At 44.6% G+C, this 14,358-nt stretch overlaps 1 protein-coding gene across 2 annotated transcripts in view; it reads left to right on the forward strand.

Annotated features, from left to right (window-relative positions):
* Window positions 1-14,358, forward strand: part of TNS2 (tensin 2) — a 186,609-nt gene that overhangs the window by 33,807 nt on the left and 138,444 nt on the right. The window contains exon 1 of one of the 2 annotated variants that reach the window (XM_040425787.1): window positions 6,525-6,718. The exons of the other annotated variant lie outside the window; for it this stretch is intronic. The gene's annotated coding sequence lies outside the window, so the exon portion shown is untranslated. Of the gene's footprint in view, window positions 1-6,524; window positions 6,719-14,358 lie in introns of those variants that run through there. 2 annotated transcript variants of the gene reach the window in all.

Consider the following 14,358-nt stretch of genomic DNA (forward strand, 5'->3'; position numbering starts at 1 on the left):
GTTTGGCGGATTTGCACAAACCTCTACCAGCCCTGACCACTTCCTGTTTCCTGACTACATTTATTGCCTCATCCCTTTGGTGCTTTAGTGTATTTGACCCCAGTGTGTCAGCTGCCCACCACATAGGGACTATTCCAAAAAGGAGTGGCCTGTTGGCTCCACTGCAGCGAAGGCCAGATGTCTGCATAATGGTTAAAGGGTGAATATTAAGGGACTGCCAGGATAACGCCCTCAGGACTAGCCCAGAGTCAAACCAGTTAGTTGGCACAGTGGGACCACACTCTCTGCCCATAACAGTTTGCAACAATGTGTATATCCATGCAGGCCTGGACTGGTAATCTGCCCTACCAGGTAGTTTCCTGGTGGGACCGTCTGTCAGAGTGCTACCTGGCATAAAAGACAGGAACTGCATTGGCAGTTCTGAGCCTAGGAAATCTCAAGGACCTGGGATGACATCATCATCACCAGTTCTTAATTTCCTAAGAGAGTACAGAAACTGCACTGATAATCTGTTCAATTCGAGGTCAGGACAGTGCAGGGCCTATGATGATGTCAAGTATGGGAACTGCAAAAAAGAGAAATGTAAATGGGGACAGTGTTACTGCCAGAGTAGAAGGGATGTTGAGGAGGTCAGTTTTACTGCCAGTGAGGGAGGAGTGGTGAGTACCCAGGGACAATGCTGCTGCCAGTGGGGGAGGGATGGTCAGAGGACAATACCACTAGCATTGGTGTTAATGGTAGGGACAAAGGAGAATACCACTATGAGTGGTGGTGGTCAGGGGAAAATATTGTTACCAGTGGGGGAGGAATGGTCTGGGGACAAGACTGCTGCCCGTGGGGAGGGGTAGTCAGAGAACAAGACTCAGTGCCCTAGAAATTAAGCAAATCAATGAAACTGCCTGCACGATTGGGCAGTTTAGTTGACACTGTGGATGGTGGAATTGTTCATATGAACGAACCCACTATCTGCCGAATAGTGGCCGTTTGTTATCTTATGTGTATGGCTACCTTTAGTCTAACAGTTAGTCATATACAATATATTATCTTCTTGTTGACCCCATTCATTATAATGTCTTCTTGTTCCACCCATACATTATAGTAATGTCTCCTTGTGACCACAATGTGCCACACCATGTAATGAAGCCTGGACCGGGGAGTAAGTGGTGAACAGGGCTTTTACTCACCAGCATCACCGCTCTTAGGCTAAGTTCCCTGATCCTCTTGTGCAACATGCGCTGTGTCACATACCAACTTACTGCGCAGTGTAATGTGTGCCGGATACCCTGGCCGGGACATGTTGTGCATCAGCGCATATAACATAATGCCTACGCGGCACCTGTCAGTGCTTTCAAGTGTGACCGGTGATATTACCATATTGCGGTTTCTAAATACCATGGTATATCGTAGATACCGATATACCTACCAACCCTACACTGTAGTATTTATTTGGCCCTGTTGGGGATATATTCTGTGCTGCACTGTGGTATCGGATGCTGCTGGGGAGGAATTTTGAACTTTATCATGGTATGTGGTGCTATAATGGAGCTTAATGTATGTTCCTGACCATGTGATTAGGCAATCCTGTGTTCAATTCTTATTTCCTCTTTTGTATTGATGATTTAAGGGCATGACCAAGTAAAACAATGTCTGAGGCAACATGCATTACACATCACTATTTTTTACATGTGTGCGCTTGTGAGGTCTGTCCTCCAGGGTTGTATTGTAAATCCCAGTCCAGCCCTATGTCCATGTCTGCAAAATGATTGTGCAACTGTAGTTCAACCATCAACCAACTTTTATCCAACATTCTGAATATAGTTTTAAAGGGGTTGTGCGTTGCTTAGATCTAATATTGATCACCTATCCTGGGGATTGACCATCAGTATCTAAGCACTGCACAACCTCTTTTACTTCAGCAACACCATGAATCTTCGCACCATTATAGAAATTGGACCTCTGGTGATTGGAAAACTGTTGTCTTCTCTAATGAGTCACATTTTCTGCTTTATCGACGGTGAGAAAGATCAGAGAACAAACACCCTGCAGCCATTGCTGAAAGAACAGAAGCTGGCCGTGGCAGAGTTATGGTCTTGGGAATGTTTTTGTTGCATTCTCTGGGCCCACTCATCCATATGGAAGGCACTCTCAACTGATTTGCAAATGACTCCATACTTGCAGATCACGTACACCCATACATGCTGATTGTCTTCCCTGGGGCCGATTAGATCTTCCAGCAAACAATACGACATGTCACAAAGCTAGAAATGTCTGACATTGGTTGAAAGATCATAACTAATATTTTCAAGTACTACCCTGGCCCACTGATTCCCCAGACTTGAACCCAATTGAGCATCTGTGGGACCATCTCGATCATGGTGTTCGCTCTATGGATCCTTCCCCATGCACCCTTTAGCAGCAGTGGGATGCACTGTAGTCAGCATGGCTCCATATACCTGTCCGTGCTGCTGTTACTATGGATATTAGCTGGTGGTCATAATAATGTGACTCGACTGTGTAAATATGAGAAGTAGTAGTGTTTACGGTATGTTACTGCAGTAATGGAAATCCCCAAAGGTAAATTGGATTTAGAAACAGTTGGAAGCCTCTGTTCACATTTGTACTATAATTTCAGTTTTTCTGCTTCGAAATACCACAGCATTCTTGATTTTGGATGGAAATATTTTGTTTTGGTAAGCCACAATGGTTGCAAAATGAAAAAGTCAGAATTAGATCCACATTCTTTTTGGTGAACTGTACAGTTATTGTATAATTTTCAATGTTTCTGTCTGTCCTGACCTTGGTCACAGAGTCAGTGTAGTGCATCCAGTAAAGATCAGGCTGAGATGAGAAGCAGTCCCTTTATGAACTTTGAACCAGGGTTGCCAACCGTCCAGAAATTTCTGGATAGCCTCTAAAGCTAGGCAACTTTTTTCCTGTGTCTGTGAAGGAAATAGATGTGTCTGTGATATTTTTTGAGGCTGGTGGTACTTGATTAGAATATTTCAGTGGTAATTATCATCCTTTTACAACTCATAGTAAATGCTGGTAATGAGTTCTTATCTGTATATTGAGCTATAGACATGATTACTTATAATCTTTAGCAATCCTTATGGTTTTCCAGTTTGTCCGTAAAATATGCTGGCTGTTTGTGATTTGGGATAAGTTGTCCAGAAAATAGAAAAATTCTGCTTGGCAACCCTGTTTTGAACCCATAATGGGTCTGTTAGGTTTCCATTATGGTGGCCATCATTTTGGCTTTTTCCCAATAAAATATAACAGAGTTTCCAATGAAAATGTAAAGAGAGCCCACAAAGTATATATGAATGAACAATTCTGTTTACAACCTTGAAAACTACCAGAAGATGTATGTAAAGTGCAGACTACCTGGTAGTGGGTATTGTTACCAGTGATAGACTATCTTATATGAACCTTCCTCAGATCAAGCAGAGATTGAGTCCCTTATTTGTTTCTAATGTTCTGATAGAAATGTTTTGAGTACCGGCTCTATTTTGAGTGAAAGTCAGACATCAACTATATACACTCACCTAAAGAATTATTAGGAACACCATACTAATACGGTGTTGGGCCCCCTTTTGCCTTCAGAACTGCCTTAATTCTACGTGGCATTGATTCAACAAGGTGCTGATAGCATTCTTTAGAAATGTTGGCCCATATTGATAGGATAGCATCTTGCAGTTGATGGAGATTTGAGGGATGCACATCCAGGGCACGAAGCTCCCGTTCCACCACATCCCAAAGATGCTCTATTGGGTTGAGATCTGGTGACTGTGGGGGCCATTTTAGTACAGTGAACTCATTGTCATGTTCAAGAAACCAATTTGAAATGATTCGAGCTTTGTGACATGGTGCATTATCCTGCTGGAAGTAGCCATCAGAGGATGGGTACATGGTGGTCATGAAGGGATGGACATGGTCAGAAACAATGCTCAGATAGCTTGTGGCATTTAAACAATGCCCAATTGGCACTAAGGGGCCTAAAGTGTGCCCAGAAAACATCCCCCACACCATTACACCACCACCACCAGCCTGCACAGTGGTAACAAGGCATGATGGATACATGTTCTCATTCTGTTTACGCCAAATTCGGACTCTACCATTTGAATGTCTCAACAGAAATCGAGACTAATCAGACAGGCAACATTTTTCCAGTCTTCAACAGTCCAATTTTGGTGAGCTCGTGCAAATTGTAGCCTCTTTTTCCTATTTGTAGTGGAGATGAGTGGTACCCGGTGGGGTCTTCTGCTGTTGTAGCCCATCCGCCTCAAGGTTGTGCGTGTTGTGGCTTCACAAATGCTTTGCTGCATACCTCGGTTGTAACGAGTGGTTATTTCAGTCAACGTTGCTCTTCTATCAGCTTGAATCAGTCGGCCCATTCTCCTCTGACCTCTAGCATCCACAAGGCATTTTTGCCCACAGGACTGCCGCATACTGGATGTTTTTCCCTTTTCACACCATTCTTTGTAAACCCTAGAAATGGTTGTGCGTGAAAATCTCAGTAACTGAGCAGATTGTGAAATACTCAGACCGGCCCGTCTGGCACCAACAACCATGCCACGCTCAAAATTGCTTAAATCACCTTTCTTTCCCATTCTGACATTCAGTTTGGAGTTCAGGAAATTGTCTTGACCAGGACAACACCCCTAAATGCATTGAAGCAACTGCCATGTGATTGGTTGACTAGATAATTGCATTAATGAGAAATAGAACAGGTGTTCCTAATAATTCTTTAGGTGAGTGTATATTGTGACAAACTGAGAGGTTTGGTCTGGGAAAACAGGTATTTTCCTCCTAGCATGTACTGCTGGGCTGATTTACAGCCAGGTGAGGTCAAATACTGGACCGGATTTTAAATGCCGGTCTGGGTTTTGGCAGCACCTGGCTGTCCTTAAATAGGCAGCTGGGCTCAGAAGTCATGTCTCTGTGTTGGGATCTGGGAGCCTTGTGTCTGGATGAAGGATTGCTTCCTGTTTGGCGTTAAAACAGGTTGGTGCTGCTATAAGCAAGGACTCTTTGAGGCAGAATTGCTGTATGGTGTGAATTACCATCAACACCGTAAGGTGACTTTTTGTTTGAATATGACTGCTTGTTTTGTCACTTGCCTAAAGTGTGAATAAAACACTGAACTGTTTGATCCAAAGAACTTGTTGTTGCCTCTATACTGCGTCCGCTAATCCTGTCTACCAGAGCGAGTCCTCACAATATCCATAGGACAAGAGGTTGGCACCCTTATAAGCATGGTTGTCTTGTAGTACTGAGATCCTGGGTTTGATTCTACTAAGGTCAACATTTGCATGTTCTCCTTGTTCTTGGGTTTCCTCTGGGTTCCCAGTTTTTTTCTCACACGTCAAAAACACGCAGATAAGTTAATTGGTTTCTATGAAGTTGCCTCTTGTGTGTGTGTGTCTAGGATAGGGAAAGTAGATAGTAAGTCCCATTAAGGACATGGACTGATGTGAATTGTATTCTGTACTGTAGAATATGTTGTTGTCGGAAAGAGAGAAATCCACAGTTCATTGCTCTATATGGCAGATCAGGCTCAATCTGCCTAGTTTGTCCTGGGGAAGAATTGAAGATGGATAGTATCCAAAGGCATGGGCAGGCCTTTTGACGACACACTGCTGAGGGTATGTTTCCCGTCTCTTGACTTTATTGCTGTCACTGATGTATTTTTAGCATGTTGTGGAAATGTCCTCCTTGGAAAAAAAAACGGTGGTCTATAGTAGGAGCAGCTTCTATGCTCAGATGACTTATTTGCCATAATTTACTGTCCTAGGCCAAGTTTACTAATGTACTGGCCTACAGTATAATTGTTATTCAGTGACCGCCTAATGTACCGCCAGCCACATAATCACTTGTTCTTTTCTTTAAGGTGAATGCCTCATTTTTGGGGCCTGTACTCCCGTGGCCTAAAATAAAAATTTTCTAGACTCCAGCAGGGCACATTTTTGAGAGTTTCCCTTTAAGACACATAAAAATGGTTCCTGATTAAAATACATATTTCTTGTGGGAATTTTTGCCATTGTTCCCCCTCGGGTATGTCACTGTCCATGTTGTGGGACTATTTGTGCACTTCTAGAAAGTATTTGGTGACTGCAAATATGACCTGAAGGTTTTTCAGGTTCGCCTGCCATTAAAGTGAATGGGGCCAGCCGTGAACGCGCGGTTCGCGAACATTTGATCGAGAACGCTCGTTCGTGAAACTTCCCAGCCGATGTTCGTCCATCACTACTAATGTTTACAGAGAGTAGTCACAGGTGAGCTAACATATATAGCATTTATTATGGAGAACATCTTGTAGCTTCTGGAACAGGACCAGAACATCCGCGCCAGGAAGCAATTTTTTTCTATGTAAAAGCTTAATATTAGAAATATGGAGTAGGAGGTGTAGACCGGCAGGGCATTGACCCTCTGCAGATCCTTTAATTACTCCCCTCCTCTGGTGCAGGCGTGGGGACATAGGACAGACACGCTATTATCTGATGTTAATATAGAGTGCTGGAGTCAGCCCAGTGCCAGTTCTGAGGGTGATGACGAGGAGAGAGCTTGCAGCACGGAGAGAGCGACGTGGGAAGGAAAATGTGAAGGGGAGCGAGTGGAAAATCAAAAAGGGAGACAGAAGGAAATAATTAAAGAACTTATGAAAGGACGTTGTTGTGTGGTATGAACCCTGGAGGTGTGCTGCAATCTATGTGTGAAGGTGCGTAGTGTACGGTATATATACGCTGTATGTACAACTTTGTTTGCTTTTCCAACCTCTGCAATTTTTTAAGCAAACACCTTACATGCAAAAAGTGATGAAATCTTAATGTTTTATTTGAACTAAACATATTTGATAGTTTTTTGTTGGGTGGAGGGGGGTTACATCTACAGGTTTATGTGGCATTTCATGAAAGATAGCATTATGACATTTCCTACCATAACACAATTTAGACATGAGCTAATGGTTGTAGCTGTATACTGAAACCCCCACTGATTACCCAATGGGTCTTGAGCCCCCTGGTACTGAGGAGTTTAAGTGGAGTGATGGTCATGCATGAAAAACTACCACTCCATTCAGTGTCTATGGGACTGATGGAGATAGCCGTGTACATGACCATTGGAACATGATGGAGGGGGCTCTAGATGCCTGTTCTTGTGATCACTGGTGGTTTCATTAGTGGAGCCCCCGGCAATCATACATTTCTCACCTACCATGCAGAGAGATAACCCCTTTAGGGTCCATTGCGGATCCGCAATACACCCGGCCGGCACCCCCATAGAACTGCCCATTCTTGTCTGCAATTGCGGACAAGAATAGAACATGTTCTATTTTTTTCGGGAGCAGCGGACCGGAAGATCAGGGCCGCGCTCCGGAAATGCGGATGCGAACAGCACACTGTGTGCTGTCCGCATCTCTTCTGGCACCATAGAGAATGAATGCGTCCGGATTCTGCGGAACGAATCCGGACCCATTCTACGGACGTGTGAATGGACCCTTATGTTCACACCTCTAAAATCTGACACTGATGCTGAAGCCACATTCAAAACTTCATCAACGGTTTTCCCATTGACTCCAATGTAAAAATCTCAAGCATGTGCACACCTTGTACAAATGGTAGAGGTTTTTTCAGTAGCTGATTGGAAGAATGCTGGAGACATGTTACTTCACTGAACCAGATTTGATTGTGAATTCCATAGAAGTCAATGGGGAAGCAGAAAACCTCACTCAAAAACTCTTCCAAAATGCTTGTAATAACTCCTCTATAACCACCACCAAATTCAGATGTGCCACCAAAATACACCTGTTGTCAGCAAGTGATTCTGCTACAGATTTTTCTGCTTTGGATTTTAGCTGTGTGAACATACCCTAAAGGTGCCCATAGACAAACAAGTAAAGTCAACCAAACCTACCGAATTTGACAGGATCAGCTGACTATCTTTTGTGTATGGAGGTGTTCCAACTTTCCCCTTTCAGATGATATCAGAGGACTGAAGAACTGGGCATGCAGAATTTTGGTCTGAGTAGAGAACACACTCCACCCAATGTGCATATGTATTTGGGAATCAGGAACAATACATGAGCTCCAGCTATTAAAAGTGTATGGGCAATTTTTTTCTTCTTCTCCCGAAATTGTCCTCTTATCACAAGCACAGGTCTATAATTCACTGCATCTCATAAAACATGTGGACAGCTTATGCTTAATGATGGTAGTAAGAAGCACTGGAAAAGAAGGCGATAGATGACGAGCTTTGTTTTTTTACAAGTTTCAGTCCTTCTGGAGTTGTGCCCATCTGGATTATGTCAGCTCTGTAAGTGGACAGAGGTCATAAATCTAACAGGCAATACATCTTCGTGTAAAGTATGACTAATACAGCGCGGTTACACTATAAGGTTTACCTAATCCATGTTATATGGAAACATACAAAATAGTCTATTGCAGCAATTTGTCATCAAGAAGGGTGAGGAATTCATAAGCGCATTTGGATAAACATTCAGGTCCTGGTAAGAAATACAGATGATCAAACGTGTTAAAACCTTTAATTTGTCACTTATAGATTTATCGATATACTGTATGATGTGTTCAGCAGGGAACTGGAATCTGTATCTAGGTAGAGGTTAGAACTAAGCATACGTCAAGCAATGGTGTACGCTGATGACAGGCGGCCCCATAACAAAGACCAAACTGGACTCCCCCCATATCATGGAGCTGGTTTTTGACACCCAGTACGGTGTGACCCCTAGACACATTAATTCCATGACCCCCCTTGTTTTCAATGCAGTTCCTCAGTAGATAGGGGAAGTGCTGAAAGGGTTCTCGCCATGTATTAGAAAAGGGCATGTGACCAGCCAGAAGTGAGACCCCTTTGCCCGCTTGGCATGTGCAACCTCTATGGAACGTAGGTCCATGTGTCTAAGCTATATATTTAAAAGCAAAGATACAAGGGTAGTATATAAATGCTGTTTGTAGTGTTAAATGGTTGTTGCAGTGCTGAATCGGGAAAAGCGTTCCCAATAATTGCCCAGTCGTCAGCGGAGATGAAGCCACACATTTACATGCAGCAACCACTGTACGGGGACAATAGATCGTTCCTGCGATTAGTTGTCCTCACAGAGAATCATTGTTTTTGGACAGCTGATTGCGGACAATCTGATGCCCAGAATCAGTGATTTTCGTGCTGGCTGAAAAACACGGCTTGCACCGGTATGGTAGGTTAACATGGAAGTTTTTGTCTGTGACAAAATCTGCCACGTATCCCACGACAGAAACCACTGCGCTGTGAATTTCCATGTGGACCCACTCTAGGTTTTGCTCCATTGAATCCCGCTGGGGCACCACGAGGGGTCATGACTGTGCGTGGTAATCGTGCCAAGAATGGACCTGTACTTTCTTGAAGTGGTCTTGAAAACGGCACGGCAAATACCCTCAAGCCCCGAATGTTTTGACCTAACGACGCCCCTGGTCTGAACATACCCTCACAGAGGCCAATTATCGGGAATGAGCATTTCTACATATACTCTTGATATTTAGCCTGATGACCAATCTGTGTAAAAGAACTGTAAGGCTATGTTCAGACAGCAACATTGGCAGCATAAAAATCTGTGGCAGATCAGTATTGTAATTAGCCGCTGAAATCTTTTTGGGGATGTGAATAACTCCAAATACACTCCAAATACGCCTCCTACTCATCAATATATTTTACCTCCCATCAAATCTGCATGAAAAAAGTAAAGCCACTTCACAAGCGTTTCTAATCGCTTAAAGTTTTTTTACATGGAAGTTTTGTTGACGGTTTTTTGAATGTGAATTATGCAGCAAAAAAAAAAAACGTTTTCCGCTACTGGCAGATTTTGTTCACATTCACATGGTCAGTGTTTGGCCAGTATTTTACATCAGCATTCATAATCCAAAACCAGGAGTGGAACCTAAAGAAGAAACACAAATACCTGACGGTGTGAAAGTGGCCTTAGAGACTTTTTGGTTAGTGTGCAGTTCTGCGTTTAAGACAGGTAAGGGCTGATGCACAAGTCCTTATTTTTGGTCCGCATCAGATCCACATTTTATGCTGGTCAGATGTGGACCCATTCACTTCACCCCTGTACTGTCTGTATCCATATGTCCGTTCCACCGCCCCAGGAAGAAATAGAATATGTCATATTCTTGTCAGCATTGCGGATAAGGATGGGGCAGTTCTATAGAGGGCAGGACGTACCGTTCTGCAAAATGCACGAGCTGGAGAAGACACCGGACATGGAGCAGAGCTGCGGCGCAGGAGAGGTAAGAGAAGTTTTTTATTTTAGTCTGATGGGGGTCTGAAAGAAAAGGGGTGATCTGAGGTCTGATGGGGTCTGAAAGAAAAGGGCTGATCTGAAGTCTGATGGGGGTCTAAAAGAAAAGGGCTGTTCTGAGGTCTGTTGGGGGTCTGACATGGAGGGTTGATAGCGTTCTGACATGGAGGGCTGATATGGGGGTCTGAAGTGATGTCCAGATATTTATGGGGTCTGATCTAAGGATCTGATATGAGGTCCTATGAAAAATATTATTTTCTTATTTTCCTCTTCTAAAATCTGGGGTACGTCTTATCATCAGGTACATCTTATAAGCAAAAAATACAGTATTTTTTAATGCACTAAAAAGTTTTTAATTATATTTAGCAGTTCTCTAGACCTGGTGTCCTTCTCTCCTCTGATACAGCAGACTCCACTGCCCACACACCGTCTGCGGGCTCTTCTGCTCGGGTCCCGACTGTGCGCGCTTCTTTTCCTGTCAAGCTGTATAGTAGTAAACTAGGCAGAACAGGAAGAGAAGGGCACATACTGTATCTTTCCGGAACCCAGGCAGAAGAGCCCGCAGACCAGGAATCTTCCTTCCACAGGATAGTACAAAGAATGGATTACCTAAAATGCCTCTTTAAGCTGGCCATACACATAAGATTAAAGGGAACCTGTCATCAACTGTATGCTGACCGTACTGTGGGCAGTATGAAGTAGTGACAGGAATGCTGATCTCAGCGGTGTGTCACTCATCAGCTAAAAGTAAGTGGTTGCCGAGAACCAGCATCATCATCATTGCAGCCCAGGCCTTGAAAAGAGTCACATCCACCTGAGAAGAGTCCTGGTTATTCATGAATTCCTGCTCCCCTGCCCACCTGCTGATGATTGACAGTCTTCTACCTAGTTGTCTCCCTTTCTCTCTAGGAGAGAACTGCCAATCATCACCACATGGGCGAGAGAGCAGGAGATTATGGATAACCATGACTCTTCTCAAGTAGATTTGACTCTTTTCAAGGCCCAGTCTGCAATGATGATGATGCTGGTTCCCGGCAACCACTTACATTTAGCTAATGAGTGACACACGGCTGACATCAGCATTTCTGTCACTACTTTATACTGCCCTCAGTACGGTCAGCGTACAGTTGATGACAGGTTCCCTTTAACCACCTCCGGACCGCCTAATGCAGATTCGCGTTCCGGAGGTGGCAGCCCTGCGCAGAGTCACGCATATACGCGTCATCTCGCGTGAGCCGGGATTTCCTGTGAACGCGCGCACACAGGCGCGCGCGCTCACAGGAACGGAAGGTAAGAGAGTGGATCTCCAGCCTGCCAGCGGCGATCGTTCGCTGGCAGGCTGGAGATGTGATTTTTTTAACCCCTAACAGGTATATTAGACGCTGTTTTGATAACAGCGTCTAATATACCTGCTACCTGGTCCTCTGGTGGTCCCCTTTGTTTGGATCGACCACCAGAGGACACAGGCAGCTCAGTAATATGTTGCACCAAGCACCACTACACTACACCCCCCCCCCCCTGTCACTTGTTAACCCCTTATTCACCCTTGATCACCCTTGATCACCCCTGATCACCCCACATAGACTCCCTGATCACCCCCCTGTCATTGATTACCCCCCTGTCATTGATCACACCCCTGTAAAGCTCCATTCAGATGTCCGCATGATTTTTACGGATCCACTGATAGATGGATCGGATCCGCAAAACGCATACGGACGTCTGAATGGAGCCTTACAGGGGCGTGATCAATGACTGTGGTGATCACCCCATATAGACTCCCTGATCACCCCCCTGTCATTGATTACCCCCCTGTCATTGATCACACCCCTGTAAAGCTCCATTCAGATGTCCGCATGATTTTTACGGATCCACTGATAGATGGATCGGATCCGCAAAACGCATACGGACATCTGAATGGAGCCTTACAGGGGCGTGATCAATGACTGTGGTGATCACCCCATATAGACTCCCTGATCACCCCCCTGTCATTGATTACCCCCCTGTAAGATCCATTCAGATGTCCGCATGATTTTTACGGATCCACTGATAGATGGATCGGATCCGCAAAATGCATACGGACGTTTGAATGGAGTCTTACAGGGGTGTGATCAATGACTGTGGTGATCACCCCATATAGACTCCCTGATCACCCCCCTGTCATTGATTTCCCCCCCTGTAAGATCCATTCAGATGTCCGCATGATTTTCACGGATCCACTGATAGATGGATCGGATCCGCAAAACGCATACGGACGTCTGAATGGAGCCTTACAGGGGTGTGATCAATGACTGTGGTGATCACCCCATATAGACTCCCTGATCACCCCCCTGTCATTGATTACCCCCCTGTCATTGATCACCCCCCTGTAAAGCTCCATTCAGATGTCCGCATGATTTTTACGGATCCACTGATAGATGGATCGGATCCGCAAAACGCATACGGACGTCTGAATGGAGCCTTACAGGGGCGTGATCAATGACTGTGGTGATCACCCCATATAGACTCCCTGATCACCCCCCTGTCATTGATCACCCCCCTGTAAAGCTCCATTCAGATGTCCGCATGATTTTTACGGATCCACTGATAGATGGATTGGATCCGCAAAACGCATACGGACGTCTGAATGGAGCCTTACAGGGGCGTGATCAATGACTGTGGTGATCACCCCATATAGACTCCCTGATCACCCCCCTGTCATTGATTACCCCCCCTGTCATTGATCACCCCCCCTGTCATTGATCACCCCCCCTGTCATTGATCACCCCCCCTGTCAGGCTGCATTCAGATGTCCGTATGATTTTTACGGATCCACGGATACATGGATCGGATCCGCAAAACACATTCGGACATCTGAATGGAGCCTTATAGGGGGGTGATCAATGACAGGGGGGTGATCACCCCATATAGACTCTCTGATCACCCCCCTGTCATTGGTCACCCCCCTGTCATTGATCACCCCCCTGTCATTGATCACCCCCCTGTCATTGATCACCCCTCTGTAAGGCTCCATTCAGACATTTTTTTGGCCCAAGTTAGTGGAAATTATTATTTTTTTCTTACAAAGTCTCATATTCCACTAACTTGTGTCAAAAAATTAAATCTCACATGAACTCACCATACCCCTCACGGAATCCAAATGCGTAAAAATTTTTAGACATTTATATTCCAGACTTCTTCTCACGCTTTAGGGCCCCTAGAATGCCAGGGCAGTATAAATACCCCACATGTGACCCCATTTCGGAAAGAAGACACCCCCAGGTATTCCGTGAGGGGCATATTGAGTCCATGAAAGATTGAAATTTTTGTCCCAAGTTAGCGGAAAGGGAGACTTTGTGAGAAAAAAATAAATAAAATCAATTTCCGCTAACTTGTGCCAAAAAAAAAAAATTTCTATGAACTCGCCATGCCCCTCATTGAATACCTTGGGGTGTCTTCTTTCCAAAATGGGGTCACATGTGGGGTATTTATACTGCCCTGGCATTCTAGGGGCCCTAAAGCGTGAGAAGAAGTCTGGGATCCAAATGTCTAAAAATGCCCTCATAAAAGGAATGTGGGCCCCTTTGCGCATCTAGGCTGCAAAAAAGTGTCACACATCTGGTATCTCCGTACTCAGGAGAAGTTGGGGAATGTGTTTTGGGGTGTCATTTTACATATACCCATGCTGGGTGAGAGAAATATCTTGGCAAAAGACAACTTTTCCCATTTTTTTATACAAAGTTGGCATTTGACCAAGATATTTATCTCACCCAGCATGGATATATGTAAAATGACACCCCAAAACACATTCCCCAACTTCTCCTGAATACGGCGATACCACATGTGTGGCACTTTTTTGCAGCCTAGGTGGGCAAAGGGGCCCACATTCCAAAGAGCCTTTCGGATTTCACAGGTCATTTACCTACTTACAACACATTAGGGCCCCTGGAAAATGCCAGGGCAGTATAACTACCCCACAAGTGACCCCATTTTGGAAAGAAGACACCCCAAGGTACTCCGTGAGGGGCATGGCGAGTTCCTAGAATTTTTTATTTTTTGTCACAAGTTAGTGGAAAATGATGATTTTTTATTTT

This window comes from Bufo bufo, chromosome 3 (assembly GCF_905171765.1).
Source record: "Bufo bufo chromosome 3, aBufBuf1.1, whole genome shotgun sequence".
NCBI lineage: Eukaryota > Metazoa > Chordata > Amphibia > Anura > Bufonidae > Bufo > Bufo bufo.